The 24,463-nt window shown below is 38.4% G+C and overlaps 1 protein-coding gene across 2 annotated transcripts in view; it reads left to right on the forward strand.

The window, feature by feature from the left end:
• Positions 1–24,463, forward strand: part of GMDS (GDP-mannose 4,6-dehydratase) — a 1,339,054-nt gene that overhangs the window by 287,364 nt on the left and 1,027,227 nt on the right. The window lies entirely within an intron of this gene.

The following is a 24,463-nucleotide window of genomic DNA, read 5'->3' on the forward strand; positions in this document are numbered from 1 at the left end:
TGTCATACGTGAAAGCTTCTCTTGTCTGTTGAAGTTGCCACCTATATTGAAAATTTCAATATAGCAGTAATAGCTATAGAAAATCTATGTAAACAAGAGGCAGATATCAACCCGCCAGTGATGGATGAGAAAGAAAGTTCAGCCCATTTGAAGACATTTCCTGTAGCAGCTGTGGATACATTAACTCTTATCAGTTGCTTGTCTGAGTATAGTGTCTTTTTAAATGCTCTGATTTGTTAGTGTTTTATTTAGTGTTCCTTTCAAGCCAAGTATCTGAGAGTTGCAATGCATTGCAGTTCTTTATCAAGGCAAACTTAGTTGTGGCTACATGTGTATAGCGCAACTAATTGACTCACTGGTTGTGCTGTGGCTCTTGAGTGATGCTTTGTTTAACTGCATTGCTGGGGTTAATCGGATCGCTAAAAGGTGATACTAGTACAAAATGGCATACTCTAAGGAATTACAGCATTTATTTCATTAGAATGTCCCTTTAAATGTTTAGTAGATCATTAAATATTCTTATACAACTTCTTTTCCTTGTTAGGAGAAATTAGAAATACACATTTGTTTCATTTAACCTGCAGACTACTCTAAAAGGTTGTGTTCAAATATTTATTTCTTTTTTGGGGAAGGGACAACCAATAAGGAGCTTCAAAAAGCATTTATTTTCTGTTAAAAGTCCTTCAATTCTTGAAATACTTACTGCTTTTGATCATGTTGTGGAAAAAGCTGGAAGAAATGTATATAATATTTATTTATTTTTACTAAGCACTACATTTATGGGGTTGACAAATTGTGAGCCTGTGTGTGTCCTACAGCCCAACCAAGATGTACTTGAGTGGTTTGGGTGTCGATGTTGGGGTGTACTTTGCCAGGTAAAAGTATGATTGCGTTTGGTGGTTAAATGGTGGCATGAAATATACCAAAATGGGCCTATATCAATACCTTGGGTTGTTTACTTATATATATTTATATATATATATATATATATATATATATATATATATATATTTATATATATTTTTAACAGGTAAATAAAAAAAAAAAAAAAAAAAAAGCAAGGCTCTATTTCTGTTTAAATGGAGTGATAGCAAATTTTCTAAAAATTCTCCGGTATTTTGGGCAAGCTCTTCTCTAAAATTCCCGGGAAGGAAGGGAATGCTCTCTCCGAATCACAAAAGAAAAATTTGGGGTTTCCTGTCCCTTTAAAAATGACTGTTTAGCATTACTACATATAATACAACACTTAGCACCACTCACTGTATTGATGTTGAAGGGTGAAATAATTCTTAGTTGTAGTTTTGGCTATTTATGAGCGTATCTGATATATAATCAACCATACTTGAACAAGTTAATGTTCTTATTTTGTTTATTTACAAGCAATTTTTTTATAGCTTTCCGATCGTTAAATATGTTTTGTTTGGACACTTCCACCTAAATATCCTTTAACTGCCTACAATAATTTCCTTAGTTGGCACATACAATTGCCGATCTAATATATTTCCTGCATCAGTGTCCTAATGTAAATGGTGCCAGATACGAGATTAATTTAGTGTATTGTGCTAAATCTGCAAGTGGTCTAAATATAGTTATAATTGGTATTACACACACCTTATGCATATGTTTTGTGTATATTACAGTTAAAATATGTGATTTGTTTTTAATTTGTTGTTGCTAGTAGTAAATAGATGTTTGTTTGAATCAGATTTTAATATAAGGGTTAAGAAGTAACTTTTAAATACTTTTGTTCCTGAATTTGTTTTTGTTTTTTATTGAAAATGTTTTGAGTCACATACAGAGAAAAGCTTTCACTGAAGAAAATCTGAGTCAGATGTACAGAGTTTGACCAATCTTATTTATAACAAGCTAGTAAGTATGGAAAAGAATTATGAAAAAATAGGCTACAGTAACTAGATGACTCACTGAAATGGTCATAGGCCAGCAGAAATACTGGCGCAGATACAATAATACCTGCTTGTGAAAATTAATATCTCCCAAAACAAAAACTCCCTGACACATTGTTACTTGAAAATTTTTGAATTCATAAAGGTTTTACCCACAGTCATGAGTTGCAAGCTCAGCCCCATTCTAATCAATTAAACCAGATCTATCTTGTAACCGTTTACTTCTGTGAGCATAAAACGAGTTCAGATACTGGCATTAAAAAACAAACAAACAAAAAACACATTCAAAACCTTACAACACAAAGCAATAAAGTACCCTTTATAAAGCGGTCCCACTTACTTATGCAGAAAAAATAATGATAGAAAAATCAAAGATAAATAAAAACGAAGACATCCCGTCGAGATGAAATACTTAAAGGGACACTGAACCCAAAAATTTTCTTTCGTGATTCAGATAGAGCATACAATTTTAAGCAACTTTTTAATTTACTCCTATTATCAATGTTTCTTTGTTCTCTTATTATTATATATTTTTATATAAAAAAGATGGCATCTAAGCTTTTTTCTTGGTTCAGACCTCTGGACAGCAGTTTTTGATTGGTGGATGAATTTATCCACCAATCAGCATGGACAACCTAGGTTGTTGACCAAAAATGGGCCGGCATCTAAACTTACATTCTTGCATTTCAAATAAAGATACCAAGAGAATAAAGAACATTTGATGATAGGAGTCAATTAGAAAGTTGCTTAAAATTTCATGCTCTATCTGAATCACAAAAGAAAAAATTTGGGTTCAGTGTCCCTTTAATTGGGGCAACATTTATGTATTCATCATGCTCAGTTGAGCTTTAGGAGGAAAATTACATTCATGCCCCTTGAACACCCACTGTCAGCCCCTGGTTTTGTCTGAAAGGTTTCCGTTCTCTTGTTCCATCTAGCGAGACTACTCTTATAATAGTCTTCACTTACAAACTTTACATTTTTCAAGCATTTATTAAGTTATTGTGGTTCATAGTATTTAACTCCATAGCATTAAGTTCTTGTTTCATGTGATATATTGCATATGCTGGGCAACTATAGATGTTAAATGTCCACTCACAATAAGCTCTGAAGGATAGGTGAAGAGGGGCTCAATGCATGTATATGATGATCTCACCTTTCCATTGAGGCCCATCGGCAATCTCACAAGCTTCTAGGCCACTGTTACCAGTGAATTCTGGCAGTAGGTATGCTGTATGATGTAGTATATATGTGTTGATATGGCTGACTTCATTATATATTACAGTGCTTATTATACTTGTAAATATGCATTGTGCCATAGAAGAGTTTTATATACATTAGGCAAAAAATAGCAGCTGCTGGTTTTACCAAATATATGGTGAAGTTTTTAAAAACTGGTTCATACCTGAAGTACAATCGTTATGGGAGGAATACCTTAATAACTTCTTGAACTAGGTATTAGTTTCTTTTACCATATTTAGGATGTTTAAAAACATGCTTAACAAGGAATATTAAGCACATATTATTTTCTTTCATAAAGGTGGTGAGTGTCCACCTGGGTAATACCTCTCCTGACCACTAGGAGAAGGCAAAGATTCCCAAGACTCCAAGTGCCCTTAAATCCCCACCCACCTTCCTGGAAACTGACCCATTTGAGGTCCAGTTTCCGCTCAGAGAGCTTTTGTTTTTCAAAGGGAAGCTTTTGGAGTATGAGGTAGTTGTACAATTACACCCAAAGGGAGTTAGTCACAGGCACGGGTGTCGCAGGGACTGGTCCCTAGCCTCATCCTGTTGTATTGGCTTATACTCCATATATACAGATCCTCTGCTGTCACACATACAACACTTGATTGGCTGTCTACTGGAAGCAGTAATTTCTTTAAGTCGTAAGTCAACTAGTGTGGGTGCCTAATAGATGAGCATGGGTTTTGTTATTGTAGGCACTGAATATTAGTAGGTACAGTTGGGTTGTACATCAAGGTGGAGGGGGGACTATTGTGCAACCTATAGGTTTATGTTATCGCGTTTCAGATTTTTAGGGGCATTACATATTTCTAGTTTCCGTTGTGCGCTACTGACGTGTTTGTCAGCTTTCTAGAAAGCTTCAGGTTTTTGCTAGCGTTTTCTATTTAACACGCTTTGTTCGTTTTAACGCCTGTCAGTTGTTTTTCCATTCCTGGTGCTCTGCATTTTTTTTTTCCCTCTTCACTGTATCGGGTTAGCACTCATCGTTTCTTTAGCACAGCTGGATGAAGGCTTAATACTTCTTTGCTTGTTTCAGCCTTTTTTTGTGGAGGGGTAAGATTTTCAATTTTGCCAAGAGCTTTGTTGGGGCTATAGGATTGTGTTTTCTCCTGCCATTAATGCTTATGATTATTTTGTTTCCACTTATTTTCTTTCTTTGGTTTCTTAGGCCTGTTACTTCATTATGAAGCATACTGAATCTGTCCTCACTACTGTGAATGTTAGGGCCTCAGAAGCTAGATCCCCTTAACATTTTCCGACTAATATATTAAATGTGTGTTTTGCAAGCTTGTCTATATTATGCCCCCTGCTAAGCTTTGTAAATCTTGTATTGATCATTTAATGCATTCTAATCAACCAATGCTACTCTTGCTTCTAAGGGTATCTGTCCTCCCTCGGTGTGTTCAATATATGGGAGTTCTTCAGATTTTGATCCATAATTTAAATATTTTGTAAGCTCTATTGTATCTGAAATGTTGGCAGCTATGCCTCCTTTAAGTAAGAGTAAAAAAGGTCGTTTTCTGATAAAATCTCCTCTATCTTATCTGATTTAAATAGATCTACGTCCGTTAAGCTGCATGTTTTTGAACCCAGCGCTTCTAAATTATCCTCTTACGTTGAGGTATTTTCATTTGCTTCATATAACTGCATAGGGTTAAAATGCAGGCAACTGCAGGAGGACTCCTGTTTTCAAGCTTTTATTCTTTGGGGAAGGGGATCTGGTGCCGCAATAATATAATTCTAATAGTGTATGTGTATATATAAGTTATGCAACGAAATGGAAATTCTGGACCGAAACCGAACCCGAAAATCCAGGATACACTTGACCGAGAACTAAAACCGAAAATGTATTTTTTTCTAATTATTTTAAAATAAGGCCGAAACGATCGCCTGGGGTTGTTGTTGTTTCTCTTGTTCAGAGAAGAATTGTCTGGTATTTCGGCACTAGACTGTCATTGGGCAGGGTCAGACTGATATGCTACAGGATATTTTTTCTCTGTGAAAAGTCATTGTGTGCTAAGAGTATGCACCCTGAGTGGCAATGAAAATGAACAGGCATGGAAGTTATTCTAGCTTTTGTTCTGTCTCAGCTGAGTGTGTGTGTCTCTCTTTTTAATATATATATATATATATATATATATATATATATATATATATATATATAATATATATATAATATGTATGTGTGTGTGTGTGTGTGTGTTACGGGTAAAGTAAGAAATCCGGATATTCCTAGGATTACCCGGGTAAAATGGACATTACCCAAGCGGCTGTGGGAAAAGCCTGATGTACTGTAATTTCCCCATCTACACTATTTCTTTTGCCTCCACCTGGGCTGTTCAAGGAAGGTCCTCTGGCATCCGGCCCAAGTGAACCTTGGGGAGTGAACCAAATGAGATAGTGAAGATGGGGGAATTACAGTGCATGCTATATATGTTTGATGCGGTGACGCCACACTCTGAGGGGGTTTATAATCATACATCGGGTTTTACCCACAGCCGCTTGGGTAATGTCCGTTTTACTCGGGTAATCCTAGGATTACCCAATTTATGACTTTCCCCGCAATATCTATCTATCTATCTATCTATCTATCTATCTATCTATATATATATATATATATATATATACCTGTGTGTGTGTGTGTATGTATATATATATATATATATATATATGTAATCTCAATTCCTACCATTAAAATAATAATCCTGTACACAGTATGTATATACAATGCATATTTTGTGTGAAATAGTTTAGCATTATGTAATTGGATTTTCTCTTGTTAAGTGTATCCAGTCCACGGATCATCCATTACTTATGGGATATTAACTCCTCCCCAACAGGAAGTGCAAGAGGATTCACCCAGCAGAGCTGCTATATAGCTCCTCCCCTAACTGCCATTACCAGTCATTCTCTTGCACCCAACGACTAGATAGGATGTGTGAGAGGACTATGGTGATTATATTTAGTTTTATACCTTCAATCAAAAGTTTGTTATTTTATAATAGCACCGGAGTGTGTTATTCCTTCTCTGGTAGAATTTGAAGAAGAATCTACCTGAGTTTTTACTATGATTTTAGCCGGCGTAGTTAAGATCATATTGCTGTTTCTCGGCCATCTGAGGAGAGGTAAACTTCAGATCAGGGGACAGCGGGCAGATTAATCTGCAAAGAGGTATGTAGCAGCTTATTATTTTCTGACAATGGAATTGATGAGAAAATTCTGCCATACCGATATAATGTAAACTCAGCCTTGAATGCAGTAGCAGCAACTGGTATCAGGCTGTCATGTATGTATATTTTACACTTCAGTATTCTGGGGAATGGCACTTCACTGGAATTATACTGTGTGCATAAGACTTTAGCCTAATTTGCAGGGACTGGCAACAGGCTCTTTAATAACACTTAATTTATGTTAAACGTTTTTTGCTGGCATGTAAAATCGTTTCATTTTCTGAGGTACTGGGTGAATAAAATGTTTTGGGCATTATTTTTTCCACTTGGCAGTTGTTTTATTTAATTTATGACAGTTTACTGATCTCTCTCACTGTTGTGTGTGAGGGGGAGGTCAAAAAATTCAGTCAGAAGCTCATTGTATTTCCTGCATGATCCGGTTCATCTCTACAGAACTCAGGGGTCTTCAAAACTTGTTTTGAGGGAGGTAATCATTCACAGCAGAGCTGTGAGATTGTAGTTGACTGTGATAAAAAACGTTTATTTCTGTAACTTTTTTTTTCTGCTATCAGGGTTAGTTATCCTTCGCTAATGGGAACAAGCCTTTGCTAAAATTGTGTTTTTTACAAAGATTTGATGCTATAACCTTTCAGTTTATTAACTTTCAACTGTCATAACTCTTTCTGTGCTTCTTATAGGCACAGTACGTTTTCATATTATAGTAAATTACTTGAAAAGTATTTCCAAGTTGCTAGTTTATTTGCTAGTGTGTTAAACATGTCTGATTCAGAGGAAGACATCTGTGCTATATGTGCTAATGCCAAAGTGGAGCCCAATAGAAATTTATGTACTAACTGTATTGATGCTACTTTAAATAAAAGTCAATCTGTACAAATTGAACACATTTCACCAAACAACGAGGGGAGAGTTATGCCGACTAACTCGCCTCACGTGTCAGTACCTGCATCTCCCGCTCGGGGGGTGCGTGATATTGTAGCGCCGAGTACATCTGGGCGGCCATTACAAATCACATTACAGGATATGGCTACTGTTATGACTGAAGTTTTGGCTAAATTACCAGAACTAAGAGGTAAGCGTGACCACTCTGGGGTGAGAACAGAGTGCGCTGATAATGTTAGGGCCATGTCAGATACTGCGTCACAACTTGCAGAACATGAGGACGGAGAGCTTCATTCTGCGGCTAACGGTTCTGATCCAAACAGATTGGATTCAGATATTTCAAATTTTAAATTTAAGCTGGAAAACCTCCGTGTATTACTAGGGGAGGTGTTAGCGGCTCTGAATGATTGTAACACAGTTGCAATACCAGAAAAAATGTGTAGGTTGGATAAATATTTTGCGGTACCGTCGAGTACTGACGTTTTTCCTATACCTAAGAGACTTACTGAAATTGTTACTAAGGAGTGGGATAGACCCGGTGTGCCGTTCTCACCCCCTCCGATATTTAGAAAGATGTTTCCAATAGACACCACCACACGGGACTTATGGCAAACGATCCCTAAGGTGGAGGGAGCAGTTTCTACTTTAGCTAAGCGTACCACTATCCCGGTGGAGGATAGCTGTGCCTTTTCAGATCCAATGGATAAAAAGTTAGAGGGTTACCTTAAGAAAATGTTTGTTCAACAAGGTTTTATATTGCAACCCCTTGCATGCATTGCGCCTGTCACAGCTGCAGCAGCATTTTGGTTTGAGTCTCTGGAAGGGACACTTGAATCAGCTCCATTAGATGAGATTACACACAGGCTTAAAGCTCTTAAGTTAGCTAACTCATTTATTTCAGATACCGTAGTACATTTAACTAAGCTTACGGCTAAGAATTCCGGATTCGCCATTCAGGCGCTCAGAGCACTGTGGCTAAAATCCTGGTCAGCTGACGTTACTTCTAAGTCTAAATTTCTTAATATACCTTTCAAAGGGCAGACCTTATTCGGGCCCGGATTGAAAGAAATTATCGCTGACATTACAGGAGGTAAAGGCCATGCCCTGCCTCAAGACAGAGCCAAACCTAAGGCTAGACAATCTAATTTTCGTTCCTTTCGGAATTTCAAAGCAGGAGCAGCATCAACTTCCTCTGCTCCAAAACAAGAAGGATCTGTTGCTCGCTACAGACAAGGCTGGAGACCTAACCAGTCCTGGAACAAGGGCAAGCAGGCCAGGAAACCTGCTGGTGCCCCTAAAACAGCATGAATTGAGGGCCCCCGATCCGGGAACGGATCTAGTGGGGGGCAGACTTTCTCTCTTCGCCCAGGCTTGGGCAAGAGATGTCCAGGATCCCTGGGCGCTAGAGATAATATCTCAGGGATACCTTCTGGACTTCAAATACTCTCCCCCAAGAGAGAGATTTCATCTGTCAAGGTTGTCAACAAACCAAATAAAGAAAGAGGCGTTTCTACGCTGCGTACAAGAGCTTTTATTAATGGGAGTAATCCATCCAGTTCCACGGTCGGAACAGGGACAAGGGTTTTACTCAAATCTGTTTGTGGTTCCCAAAAAAGAGGGAACTTTCAGGCCAATCCTGGATTTAAAGATCCTAAACAAATTCCTAAGAGTTCCATCGTTCAAAATGGAGACTATTCGGACAATTTTACCCATGATCCAAAAGGGTCAGTACATGACCACAGTGGATTTAAAGGATGCTTACCTTCACATACCGATTCACAAAGATCATTACCGGTATCTAAGGTTTGCCTTTCTAGACAGGCATTACCAGTTTGTAGCTCTTCCATTCGGATTGGCTACGGCTCCGAGAATCTTCACAAAGGTTCTGGGTGCTCTTCTGGCGGTACTAAGACCGCGAGGAATTGCGGTAGCTCCGTACCTAGACGACATTCTGATACAAGCTTCAAGCTTTCAAACTGCCAAGTCTCATACAGAGTTAGTACTGGCATTTCTAAGGTCGCATGGATGGAAGGTGAACGAAAAGAAGAGTTCTCTCTTCCACTCACAAGAGTTCCCTTCTTGGGGACTCTTATAGATTCTGTAGAAATGAAGATTTACCTGACAGAAGACAGGTTAACAAAGCTTCAAAATGCATGCCGTGTCCTTCATTCCATTCAACACCCGTCAGTAGCTCAATGCATGGAGGTGATCGGCTTAATGGTAGCAGCAATGGACATAGTACCCTTTGCACGCCTACATCTCAGACCACTGCAATTGTGCATGCTAAGTCAGTGGAATGGGGATTACTCAGACTTGTCCCCTACTCTGAATCTGGATCAAGAGACCAGAAATTCTCTTCTATGGTGGCTTTCTCGGCCACATCTGTCCAGGGGGATGCCATTCAGCAGGCCGGACTGGACAATTGTAACAACAGATGCCAGCCTACTAGGTTGGGGCGCTGTCTGGAATTCTCTGAAGGCTCAGGGACAATGGAATCAGGAGGAGAGTCTCCTACCAATAAACATTCTGGAATTGAGAGCAGTTCTCAATGCCCTTCTGGCTTGGCCCCAGTTAACAACTCGGGGGTTCATCAGGTTTCAGTCGGACAACATCACGACTGTAGCTTACATCAACCATCAGGGAGGGACAAGAAGCTCCCTAGCAATGATGGAAGTATCAAAGATAATTCGCTGGGCAGAGTCTCACTCTTGCCACCTGTCAGCAATCCACATCCCGGGAGTGGAGAACTGGGAGGCGGATTTCTTAAGTCGTCAGACTTTTCATCCGGGGGAGTGGGAACTTCATCCGGAGGTCTTTGCCCAAATACTTCGACGTTGGGGCAAACCAGAGATAGATCTCATGGCGTCTCGACAGAACGCCAAGCTTCCTCGTTACGGGTCCAGATCCAGGGATCCGGGAGCGGTTCTGATAGATGCTTTGACAGCACCTTGGACCTTCGGGATGGCTTATGTGTTTCCACCCTTCCCGATGCTTCCTCGATTGATTGCCAGAATCAAACAGGAGAGAGCATCAGTGATTCTAATAGCGCCTGCATGGCCACGCAGGACTTGGTATGCAGATCTAGTGGACATGTCATCCTGTCCACCTTGGTCGCTACCTCTGAAACAGGACCTTCTGATCCAGGGTCCCTTCAAACATCAAAATCTAATTTCTCTGAAGCTGACTGCTTGGAAATTGAACGCTTGATTTTATCAAAACGTGGTTTTTCTGAGTCAGTTATTGATACCTTAATACAGGCTAGGAAGCCTGTTACCAGAAAGATTTACCATAAGATATGGCGCAAATACTTATATTGGTGCGAATCCAAGAGTTACTCATGGAGTAAGGTTAGGATTCCGAGGATATTGTCTTTTCTACAAGAAGGTTTAGAAAAGGGTTTAACCGCTAGTTCCTTAAAGGGACAGATTTCAGCTCTGTCCATTCTTTTACACAAACGTCTGTCAGAAGTTCCGGACGTTCAAGCTTTTTGTCAGGCTTTAGCTAGGATCAAGCCTGTGTTTAAAACTGTTGCTCCACCATGGAGTTTGAACTTAGTTCTTAATGTTTTACAGGGGGTTCCGTTTGAACCCCTTCATTCCATTGATATCAAGTTGTTATCTTGGAAAGTTCTGTTTTTAATGGCGATTTCCTCGGCTCGAAGAGTCTCTGAGTTATCTGCCTTACATTGTGATTCTCCTTATCTGATTTTTCATTCAGACAAGGTAGTTCTGCGTACTAAACCTGGGTTCCTACCTAAGGTGGTCACTAACAGGAATATCAATCAAGAGATTGTGGTTCCATCTTTGTGTCCTAATCCTTCTTCGAAAAAGGAACGTCTGCTACACAATCTAGATGTAGTCCGTGCCCTGAAATTTTATCTACAGGCAACTAAGGATTTTCGACAAACGTCTTCCCTGTTTGTCGTTTATTCTGGTCAGAGGAGAGGTCAAAAAGCTTCGGCTACCTCTCTCTCCTTTTGGCTTCGTAGCATAATACGGTTAGCCTATGAGACTGCTGGACAGCAGCCTCCTGAAAGAATTACAGCACATTCTACTAGAGCTGTGGCTTCCACTTGGGCCTTTAAGAATGAGGCTTCTGTTGAACAGATTTGCAAGGCTGCAACTTGGTCTTCTCTTCATACTTTTTCCAAATTTTACAAATTTGACACTTTTGCTTCTTCAGAGGCTGTTTTTGGGAGAAAGGTTCTTCAGGCAGTGGTTCCTTCCGTATAAAGAGCCTACCTGTCCCTCCCGTCATCCGTGTACTTAAGCTTTTGTATTGGTATCCCATAAGTAATGGATGATCCGTGGACTGGATACACTTAACAAGAGAAAACATAATTTATGCTTACCTGATAAATTTATTTCTCTTGTAGTGTATCCAGTCCACGGCCCGCCCTGTCACTTTAAGGCAGGTAATTTTTCCATTAAACTACAGTCACCACTGCACCCTATGGTTTTCCTTTCTCTGCATGTTTTCGGTCGAATGACTGGTAATGGCAGTTAGGGGAGGAGCTATATAGCAGCTCTGCTGGGTGAATCCTCTTGCACTTCCTGTTGGGGAGGAGTTAATATCCCATAAGTAATGGATGATCCGTGGACTGGATACACTACAAGAGAAATAAATTTATCAGGTAAGCATAAATTATGTTTTCTTTAAAACCATGTAGTACACTTAAAGGAACAGTAAACATACAGAATCTCTTTACTACATTTTTAAGATTGCAACACAGTCCAGTTTAAAGCTTTTTTTCACAAGTTTTTAAAACTATATTTCAAGTAGTATTACCCCTTTGGATGGGCTTTTTCCTACTTTGTCTTGAGCCTTTTTTGTCCTCTTTGTTTGGGCTACAGGTACAGCCAATCAAATGCAGTACCATACATAGCTGTTAATACAGAGCATGCTCTAGCGCTGAAATCAACAGTTAATCTGAACCGCAAAGCCCTTGTAATTCACTGTTTATTTCAGTATTGGGGCATGCTCTATATTAACAGCTATGAATCGATGGCATGGCAGTTGAGTGAGTGGCTACACTGCAAGCCAACGCTGAGGGAAAAACAGGTAAAAAGATGAAGTGGCAGGAAAGAATGCACCAGAACTGTTGCTGAAATATACTTGCCAGTTAGTTTTCAAAAGCTTTTAACATCATTGTGTTACAATCTTTTTTTTTTCTTTTTTTTTCCTTACTACTAGGGCACATAAAAGTATTGAATAAAAAGTAACAACAAAATGTTAGAGCTTTTTATTATTGTGCTATTGCTTGTGTATAACTGTGTTTTAACCCCTACTAAGATAGATATAAATTAAAATATAAATAAGTTTACTTTCAAAGGTTTCCTATAGGTAATATTTGCTTTTTAATGCTATAAAAATAATTAGCTTTTAATAAAAAAAAACACACACACTTAGGAACAAATGCTGTTTAGTTTCTTCAAAAAGTATTTTTTTTTTTAACTTTAAACAGTTTTTATTAAATATAGTAGAAAAAATATACCTTAGCTTTTTCTACTGATATTGTTTTCTTATTAAAAGCTTATCTGAGCTCTGGTTTGGGTTTGGGGCTCACACTGATGTTTCAGGGCCATGGGTCTAATCTTTTGTGGGCAGATAGTTTACAGAGCAGCTTCTGTATCTGATATCAGGTTCAACCAAAATCTCATAATTTTAAGATGAGGTCCACTACATGTTCTAAATAGCCTTGAGGTCAATTTGTTTCACACCCAAGTTGTGTGATATAGTGGAAAAACTGATACCATAGACCTGTAACTTAATTCATGAACTCAGAGGGCAACTTTAGGAATTTGGGATAAAATTGAGATTGAATGTTAGCCAAAACCAATAGGAAGGGTGTTGGTGATTTTCAATGTACACAGGGACATTTGTTAGTGAAATTCAGATCAATTTATAGTCATCTTTATTTGGTTGTTTTTTGTTTTTTTGTAGTGTGTGTCAAGGGGCCTTATATTTTAGCCTTGTTTAAAGCCTCATTAATATCAAATACGGAAGGGCCCTAAAAGCTAAAATTACCAAAAATGTAATTCACATGCTTATGTAAAAACATCATCAAATCAAACACCTTATATTAAAAATAAAAAATACAGGACAAAAGAAGAATCAGGGATATGTTGATACGTCCTCCAACGTGTTACGTATTGTAATTATGAATATTAATAATTAATAGTAGTTTAAAACTATTGTCCGCGATATCTACAATTAATATAGCAGAACTTTGTCAAGTGAGATCTCTGTAGTGTACTCCAAAATATCACTATAGAGATATCTATAAATTTGACAGCAATATTATTATTAAAAATGAATATTTAATCCTTTGTTCTGATTAGTTATCTTTATAGACACAATGATTGTATTTACGTAGTAAATATCTTATTACTTATGGCCAACATAAGTGTGTCTATGCTGTTACAATTATTCTATACAAAGCCAGTTATAAAGATATGTCTGCACATTAACCTTATTCAGAATGAATCTCTTATTAAATAACACACATTACCATTAAACTTATAAGACAATTTGCAAATATCCAGCAACACTTGCTCCAATATCAAAATATGGATTACTGGCTTACAATGCTCAATTAATAAACACCAATGCTATAAAAATAATTAGCTTTTAATAAAAAAAAACACACACACTTAGGAACAAATGCTGTTTAGTTTCTTCAAAAAGTATTTTTTTTTTTAACTTTAAACAGTTTTTATTAAATATAGTAGAAAAAATATACCTTAGCTTTTTCTACTGATATTGTTTTCTTATTAAAAGCTTATCTGAGCTCTGGTTTGGGTTTGGGGCTCACACTGATGTTTCAGGGCCATGGGTCTAATCTTTTGTGGGCAGATAGTTTACAGAGCAGCTTCTGTATCTGATATCAGGTTCAACCAAAATCTCATAATTTTAAGATGAGGTCCACTACATGTTCTAAATAGCCTTGAGGTCAATTTGTTTCACACCCAAGTTGTGTGATATAGTGGAAAAACTGATACCATAGACCTGTAACTTAATTCATGAACTCAGAGGGCAACTTTAGGAATTTGGGATAAAATTGAGATTGAATGTTAGCCAAAACCAATAGGAAGGGTGTTGGTGATTTTCAATGTACACAGGGACATTTGTTAGTGAAATTCAGATCAATTTATAGTCATCTTTATTTGGTTGTTTTTTGTTTTTTTGTAGTGTGTGTCAAGGGGCCTTATATTTTAGCCTTGTTTAAAGCCTCATTAATATCAAATACGGAAGGGCCCTAAAAGCTAAAATTACCAAAAATGTAATTCACATGCTTATGTAAAAACATCATCAAATCAAACACCTTATATTAAAAATAAAAAATACAGGACAAAAGAAGAATCAGGGATATGTTGATACGTCCTCCAACGTGTTACGTATTGTAATTATGAATATTAATAATTAATAGTAGTTTAAAACTATTGTCCGCGATATCTACAATTAATATAGCAGAACTTTGTCAAGTGAGATCTCTGTAGTGTACTCCAAAATATCACTATAGAGATATCTATAAATTTGACAGCAATATTATTATTAAAAATGAATATTTAATCCTTTGTTCTGATTAGTTATCTTTATAGACACAATGATTGTATTTACGTAGTAAATATCTTATTACTTATGGCCAACATAAGTGTGTCTATGCTGTTACAATTATTCTATACAAAGCCAGTTATAAAGATATGTCTGCACATTAACCTTATTCAGAATGAATCTCTTATTAAATAACACACATTACCATTAAACTTATAAGACAATTTGCAAATATCCAGCAACACTTGCTCCAATATCAAAATATGGATTACTGGCTTACAATGCTCAATTAATAAACACCAGAGAGATGGTATATTATTAATACAACAGCCAATTTATATGCCAATTAATCGGGCCTGAAACAACCTATTATTATTTAGCCACAATAAAACAAATTCTAATATATATCGCAATAACTATTATTAACTTATGACATTAAAATACAAAAATTATTTCTAAATATTAATATTTAACACCAGTATACTTACTACCCTTGGTCTAATTAATATTAAATAAAATAATACATTTCCTTTTAACTCACAGCTACAATTTAATTATAGTTTTAGAATACCTTGATTTAAAACATTAAAAATATAGAGCAACCGTATACATCACCAATTAAACCAATTTGCAGTTTCAGCTTTTTCAGATAAAGCCGTTCACCGTCATATGAAAGGTATTGCAATTCTGGAAGTAAAAATGTTAGCCCAATTTTGCTTTCTAGAGACTGTGGTCCACGGCAGCAAGTTAAGTCATAGATTTTGATCTGAGCAAAGGTATTGAACACATGCTCTTTGTAGTTTGGGACAAATGTTTGTTCTTGAGAAGTCCTGTCTAGTGAAACTCTGAACAGCAGGAGGTCTGAGTAAACATACTTTCTTTCATATGTATTGGGACATGCTAGGCTTGTAATGTGTCTCTGACAACAGGAAGGGGGGTCAGCATCATCCATTTCAGTGTTGTCTACAATGTTGTATAATAACAAGAACCCAGGAGGGGAACCAAAGAGGCGCGCTAAACAATGTTCATAGAATATCAGTTAAAAAATGTCCGAATGTTACCAGGTAGTTGTTTATGGCAAATACTTCTGAAAATCCCATATATAGGATCCTTGATGGTGCACGATATAACTGGTGTGAATCAGGGCAGCTCCTCTTGGACCCGGTGTGTAGGGTACACTAAATGGATTTAAAAACAAACAGAGGGGGCCTCATAGTGTAATCCGTTTCATATAATGAGAAATACGGTGGTAATAAATATGCTTACCAGATGTATAGGCACCGTACTGTGACCGGTGCAATAGAGCAGGCTAGCACTCAACAGTGGCTAGTACACTGAAGCTGGTCTCACTGATGTTGTTCTCCGCTGTATACTAATGCTGCACAGCTGTCAGTGGTGAATAATATGTCTCTGTGTCAACTTGTGAAATAATGTTGGTTGTTTTTTATTGCCTGAAGAAACAACCAGTGTTTGGTTGAGAAACGCGTTGCTTTGTAACAATAAAGCGGTTTCATCTTTTAATATTGGAAGTTGTCCTTTATCTTTCATTATTTCACAAGTTGACACAGAGACATATTATTCACCACTGACAGCTGTGCAGCATTAGTATACAGAGGAGAACAACATCAGTGAGACCAGCTTCAGTGTACTAGCCACTGTTCAGTGCTTGCCTGCTCTATTGCACCGGTCACAGTACGGTGCCTATACATCTGTTAAGCATATTTATTACCACCGTATTTCTCATTATATGAAACGGATTACACTATGAGGCGCCCTCTGTTTGTTTTTACATCCAATTTTGTATCATGCAGCAATAAAAACTGATATCAATAGCTTCCTATATGAATGAAGTAATCAATATGGGGGGTCGTGGCTAGGCGACGGCCATGAATGGTCACAATATCTGTGGCTCCTAAAGTGAACTGCTCAATCCGCCAATTTAATCAGTAATTCTGCACCTTACATAGGTATATAACCCGTCTTTGACTAGATTGAAGAGCACAGCATACTAATACCTCAACGCTGCAGAGCTAATGAACTATGGGAGCCAGATCTGCCCCGTTGAGATCCCTGCCCACTATGCTGCAGAAGGGAGCCAATTTGCCAAACATTTTTAAGACTTTCGTGTGCTGGGGAGAACTGTACAAATATTGTCTCACAAATGCAGGCCCTGGACAAGTGGGAACACACAGTGACGCAGCTTCTAAATAACTACTTCCGGAGCCTAGAAGAAGAATTGTGCAGAATTCTCTTCAGCCCAGGAGTTACGATAGTTTCTATGAGAGATAACTGTGATACTGTAGCTCTACGTTCCGACTTGGCCAACTCAACGTCTCCTACCTGCTACTGCCCAATAGATGATCCCTGCTATGCGGAAATCTCACCTATCAGGGACGACCGTCAAGGGAGGCATACTACACATGATGACCCGACATGCAGCCTAATGCTAACATCTAACCGTTGGTAGAGCTGGCCGGCACCTGAGACAGAAGCGGATTCCACAATAGTTCTGGCAGAAGTACTATGCACTCCATGGAACACCCAAGTGACGAAAACGTAAGGGCCCAGGGAACGGGTTGAGACTTTTATTGGAGATGGGAACCCAAAGTCCCCTAATCTGAACAGGGGGAACCCTGTTTCATTTGAGGCAGCAAAGAGATACTCGAAGAGTGGTAAGAGGTCCCTCACCCATAGCTATGGGGGCTCCATGTTAGTCAGATGGATACCGGACTTTACCCCAGGGGACTGTAGAAAGCTAAACGGGGGATTACTCTGCCTAATGTCTCCCATAACAAACTATTTTCAGAAGCAGAGACTTTTTGATCCAGGGCGAGAGGCTTTGTCCGGCATGATTGAGAGATATAGCCATATTAGGCTTTGATCCACGGTTGGGATTCTAGGTGGAAATAAACATGCAGTAGCAGCATGCCTTGTGGGGCAGAATAGGTTTATAAAAAATCTGCTCAAGTGCTATATGAGTATACCGGCACAGTTCTGATTACTTTCTAGTTTCAGCCATTGTTTTATAGCATGTCTTGTTTTTATCCTTTAGGGGGCGCTCAATCCAGTGTCTAACATTACCCATACTAACCAGCTTGTTCACTGTGCTTGTGCTGAGTTGCCAGCGGCCGAGGCGGAGCGGTACGGCATACGGGTTAACATAAAGGCAGTTAATATATAAGCCCATTGATTTAATTTCGACTTATAAAACTTTGGGGATTCAGATAACAGAAACACATTGACAATAATGGCACTTCAATGTTCAGCTGTAACTCGCTAGACATTTGTTTCCTATAGTAACTTAGGTTAACTGCAAACGCTGCTTGCAACCTCTTACAATATATCCCCTGCAGAGTAACCTGCATTAACACTACTCCCTCTTCACGGCTGTGATGTATAGCCCCCCACTATGATGCCCACTTCTCGCATCTGAGCTATATAAGCCCCCTCTATCTATTATCTAGGAAATACCCGTTTAGCGACTATTTACCTGCTTAGTAATATACTAACCCCCTCTATCTGTATTAAGTTGACCTAATCCCCCAGTAAGACTGTATGAGGCATTGTAATATAGCACTAGATATAGCACTAGATGACCAGTTCTTATTAGTATTGCTGGTATATTACTGTCGATCCTCCCAAGAAATGGGTATACTCTTCCTAGCTTAATTCAACCAGGGATCTGACTATACGTAATATCCCCCAGCACATTTCCCTCCATAATGTTCATATTACGTTGGTAATTTGGCTCCCAACATATCTATTTTGTTTCTTCATTTATGGTCCAAAAGTGGCCTATATTAAGATAACCCTCCCCTACTATGATATTGACTACAATGGAGGTCCAAAAGTGACCTTGCCTGTTTTTAAGGAGGAGATAAAATCAGGGTTTGAACTTGTTTTCATCTGTGACACACGCTTGAGTAACTGTCTAGACTGCAGATTATAGTATACTCTCTAGGTCAGTCATAATGTCTGTATTTACTTCTGTATATGTCATCTTATTGTTAATGAGACTGATATGTGTCAAATTTATTAATTTATTTACTGAATATGATTTTGCGTGTATACATCTTTAACCCTAAATAAAATGATTTATATATATAAAAAAAAATCAATATGATATCTGTGCACATGGCTTCCAGTGATATCTCACCTTTTATATGACAGACATTTCCCCAAATAATGTTAAAACATGCCTAATAAAATATAACTTACGTTGGATTCAACAATAATATTAGTAAGCTAAATAATATTAGTAAGCTAAAAAATATAGCACACCACCTCCAGCTTGATAGTCTATTGAATTCCTAATCATAACATCTTTTGCTTATGGAATTAGATAAAGTGTGAAACTGTTCCAGTACTCCGGATGTGGTTAAACAACAATGTGTCAGTTTTATTATAGATACCTTACGTCCATTGGCACCCTCTTTTTTTTTTTTTTTTTCTTCTTCTTCAGTCGCCAATCCCTTCACCCAGGGGAATGGTGTTTTTATCTTTTCAGTCAGATTGTGGATCTGTGGGGATGTCCAGAAAATTATCTGATGGTTTATCGATTAAACAACAAGTTTCCCAGATACTTTGTGAGGTCCAAGGATCCCAAGGCAGAGCTTGTAGATTCTCTAGTAGCTATATGATTGTCTTGTTTGGCTTACATTTTTCCTCCTCTTGTTACCAATAGTGATAGCTAGGACCAAGCAGGACGTTTCCTCAGTAATTCTGATTGCTCCAGCTTGGATTAGTCTGCTCTTTCCAGTGGGCCTCCGTATTTTGTTTTTCATCATGAAAAGGCATTTTTGAGAACTAATTATTTTTTTTTTTTGCTTAAAGTGGTTTCTTCTGACTGTGTTAATTGTGATATTATTGTTCCTTCTTTTTATTAAAATACTAAGAAATCTAAGAAGAGGCTTCTTCATAACTTGGATGTTTCAGAGCTGTGCAGTTTTATTTGCAGGCTTCTAAGGATTTTAAGCAATCCTCTAGTTTGTTCATTTTTCTGGTTCCAGCAAAGGTCAGAAGGTTACAGCTGTTTTGTCAGCCTCTTGATTAAACTTTAGATTCATAAGGCTTACCTGAAAGTGGGGCAGTCTCCTTCTAAACATACTGCTGCCCATTTTACTATGTCAGTGGCTACTTCCTGGGCTTTTAAGAATGAGGCATCTGATGATCAAATTTGCAAGGCAGCTACTTGGTTTTCCTTACATACTTTTTCTAAATTCTACCATTTTGATGTTTTTGCTCTCTCCAAAAGCAGCCTTTGGTAGGAAAGTCTTTTAGACAGCTATTTCTAGTCATTAAATTTTGTTGTATGTATATTTTTGCAGCATAAAAACCACCCAAAAAAACCTTGAAGAATCATTTTGTCCCGTCCTCATTACTCATGGACTCCACAGCTTAGTTATTAGTTTCTCAGGAGTAATGACTCGTTCCCTCTCTCCATCTTTATGAAGAAAAAAAATTATGCTTACCTGATAAATTCTTTTCTTTCATGTTGTTGAGAATCTACGAGACCCTGCCCAATTTTTTTTTTTTTTTTTTTTTTTTTTAAGCATGTTACTTGCAAGATTTATTACAAGGTATGGCATAAATACCTTCATTGGTGTGGATCTAGGGGTTTTTCTTGGAGTCAGGTGAGAATTCCCCGTATTCTGTCCTTTCTTCAGGTGGGTCTGGAGAAAGGTTTATCAGTGAGTACTCTAAATGGTCAGATGTCGCTTATTTTGCAGAATCGTCTGGCAATATTGCCAGATGTTCAATCTTTTGTCCAGACTTTGGTTAGAATCAGGCTTGAGTTTAGGTCAATTGCTCCTCCTTGGAGTCTTTTTTTTTTTTCAATAATCTTTTTATTGAAGACAAAGAAAAAGCAATAAGGTTACATGCATATTATAACGAAGCCATATAAACATAAGAATATACGGAGATGTAAAATTATACATAGGCTAGATCTGTAGGAATGTTTATAATACACAGACTTGTCAATGAAATGCATTCAAAATTCTCAAAGTAAGTCAAGTATAAACAATAGTTATGGCATACGCTACACAGCATGTAAACAGCAAATGGTCTTCATGTGTCTTCCTTATTTATTTATTTTTTGCTTATAACACAGCAAAACAAGTTTTTGTAATATATAAGTAGTATGGTGAAATTGAACATGCTAAACTCAAAACTTGTAACTCAATTTGTAAGTGAAGCTTAACAATTTCGCTTGGCAAGGTAGTAGAAATAAAGTCCATTTTATGGCAGAGTGAAAAGCTACACATAAGAACATAGAAAATAGATGGGGTAAATTGCGGTACTGGTTAGAAAAACCGCATAGGTAGTCCTCCTTACCTAGGAGGTACATTATGAGATGGGGGGGGGAGGTGGTCATTGAAATGGGAATGGAAATTAAGACTAAAAACCATGGCTAGAGGATAATTGTTAATAGTGAGGAATAACATAGGAGTAGCTGGGCATTTGAATAAAGTGGGTATGATGGAATGTACTTCACATTATTATAATATCTGGTTAGAGACTAGGAGTCAGAGGAAATGTATAAAATGTAGGGCATCCAATAGATAATGTTGTTATGCTGAGGAGGGGACCAAGTGGAGCTGCTAAGAAGGCAAGGTATGGCTAAGGGTTATAGATTTAGCTAATTAGTAGTATTGTTGATCAGACCTGCTGACCTATAAAATTTAGATAAAGTCCATACCATGGTACTATGGGTAAATACTGAGAGAGTAAATTGGTTACAGTATGGCCACAAAGAACCACACATGTCGCCCTTCTGATCCGGAGGGTTCATTTTGTTGCAGGGGAAAGAAGTGATGTCTTATGAGGGCAATAGGTTATAAGAATTCCTTTATATCTAGAGTCAAAGGGGTTTACTAGGGAGACTGTGCTATTGATAGATGGTTGATCTATGATGCTAAATGTATACATTAATAGACTGTGGGGGGGATCAAAGTTGCTGTTGTTGTGGAGCTGAAGCAAATATCGCTGGGCATTTTTACATCTGAAGGTCAGTCTAGCGGAGCTAAAAATGGGGAGCTAAGCTTAACAAGGAGGTTAAAGGTTGTGTAAATCATTCTGGGCAGTAAGATAATGCTTGGTATTAGGGAAATATAGCTGCGTACATATAGTATAGACCAGAGTGTATCTATAGTGTCACTGTGTCTATGGGAGTGTGGAGTAGGGGCAAAGATCAGCTGTTGTGACAGTGATGTATTTTAACAGCCTTGCTAGTTGGATACGGGCCCTATACCCAACCGCAGGCCGGCATGACAGAAAGTAGAAGTCTACCCCATCATAAAACAGTGTACACAAATCAGGTGCCTCCTTCCAACACATATAACATGTAGGTAGTCATTTAAGTCTCAACATGTCTTTAGTACTTAGTCCTGGCATGATATATAAAGATTACACTATTATCTAGAAGAAGCTTTTGTAATTAATATCTGTCAAAGTAAACTTATATCTTGGTAATCAGGGATTAAAAGATACCATGGCTTTCACTCAAAATACTCATGAACGCAACATATATTCTTGCAGAGATAGGCCTACAATGACAATGCGAAGCAGCAAATTTATAAACTAGTGATGCTTCATGATAATTCAGGAATTGTTACTTAGGGTGCTTTTAGGGAAATGAGAAATATTTTTATTTAATACTGACTGCTAAAGATGCCACAAAAACATACTGTTATTTGAATAGGTCACACCAAATACTTAACACCCTGTAGGCTTAACATAGCAGAACAAACAAATTATAACATAAAAAATGTATGTTGACTTTATAACAGAATAGTCGCAACAAGACCAAAATGAGTATGGAGAGGAGTCATAGCGAAGTTATAACTCCGGTTCGCACGTAGACCCCCCAAGGGGCTCACATGATAACCGGGGCTTTTCAAAGAGCTATATACATCTGTTGGGCTAGAGTCAGTTAACTCTTTGACTATATACATATTTTTATGAGAAGTGACAGGCTGCTAAATACAGTATTGGAGACATAATAAGATAGCAAGTACAGAAAAAAAACGACTAAGCCAAGCAAATAGAATAGGATGAAACAATGAAGATAGCAATCACAGTATTCTAACAGTAAGTCAGTTCAAGCAGCTGCAAGTGTACTGTCAGTGTAGAATTCGACTATTTCTATCCCACTCCGGTTTTAGATTGATGAGGAGAGTCTCCCCAGTCATCCTCACCCCGGAGCAACCGATCTCCAGAGCCAGCTGATCTAGATGGTGGGAGCAGGTTCCATAGCTGTCCAGAGTGGCAGATATCGCTAGTGGCACTATGTCCCTTTATACTTGCTTGGATTCTCAGACTTACTTTCTCCGTCAAGACGGCCATGCGGGTAAGATCCTCAATTAGAAAGTGCTGTATGGCCGCGTTGGTAACTAAGGGCTCACAGTTGATCTCCTCTGCCTCCCGGAACATCACGGATGCGGCTGATACAAAGCTAGTGACCCGTGGAGAGTGCCGGGACCCCGGGGCTGCTCTCCAGATAGTGTTAGTCTCTTCTGGGCTTGACAGCGACGCTGACTGTGTTGTGCACAGCTCCGCCGACTCAACATCCCCAGCGAGAGCGGCAGCCAGCTTATTGTGGTGTCGGATTAGAAGTTTGTTAAGCTCCACAAGTAGCTGGCGGGCATCAGCCATAACGAAAGTGGTAAGATGGCCGCCGTCTTTTAGAAAGGCAGAGTAGGTTTATTAAGGGTGAACCACATCCGGCAGTGAAATTACAGAGGCAAGCGACCTCTAAACAGCAGTTAAAAAAATTGTCGAAGTCGGCTCACAGTGGTAAAGGTTCCCCTTGTGTACTAATACAAGCGGTTTTAGATGCCGCGTGGATGGAGGTAACAGTCATGGCCGCTGTCAATGGGTTGTATTCTAACTCCTAGACTCACTTTTGAGTTGCTGCGCTGATAAGGAGATGCGATCCTCTCATTGTTCTGTAGTCAGGTAGTTAACCCATAGCTTCTCAGACTGTAATTTACACTTTGGTAGCTATTTTAGTGTAGTTTGTGTGCATTTAGAGTCAGAGCTCCATGAACATGCGACTGCTCCTCTAGGCTGCTGGCTCCGCCCCCACCCTGCCCAATTTTTAATAGTTTTTTTTTAAAATATTTTTTTCTTCTTCTGGCGACAGTATGTACCTCCTTTTTCACTGCTCAATTTTTTGCTCTAATTTTTTCCTACTTTGAGGAAGTATGCCCAGTGGCACAGGAAATGTGTCAGCTCTTTCCTGTTGGTATGACATGGAAATTAATACACTTTGTCTACAATAAGTTATAGACTTTTTACTTGCACCTAAGTCACTTCTGTTTTTCCATTATCTCATTCTTTCCTATCCATTTTCTTCTCTTTGCTTCAAACTAGTTTCCAATAAGGCGGGAGGGGTTTTAAGGAGTTTTGGGAACCTTTGCCTCATCCTAGTGGTGAAGAGAGATATTTCCCAGGAGTAATAACTTGAGGACTCTCACCACCATGAAATAAATGAATTTATCAGATAAGCATAAATTATATTTCTTTCTAATGACACGGTGAGTCCACGGATCATCTTAATTACTGTTGGGAATATCACTCCTGACGAGCAGGAGGAGGCAAAGAGCACCACAGCAAAAGCTGTTATATACCGCTCCCCCTACCCACAATCCCCAGTCATTCTCTTTGCTTGTATCAGTTGCAAGGAGG

The sequence above is a fragment of the Bombina bombina genome, chromosome 5 (assembly GCF_027579735.1).
Source record: "Bombina bombina isolate aBomBom1 chromosome 5, aBomBom1.pri, whole genome shotgun sequence".
In the NCBI taxonomy this organism is placed as follows: domain Eukaryota; kingdom Metazoa; phylum Chordata; class Amphibia; order Anura; family Bombinatoridae; genus Bombina; species Bombina bombina.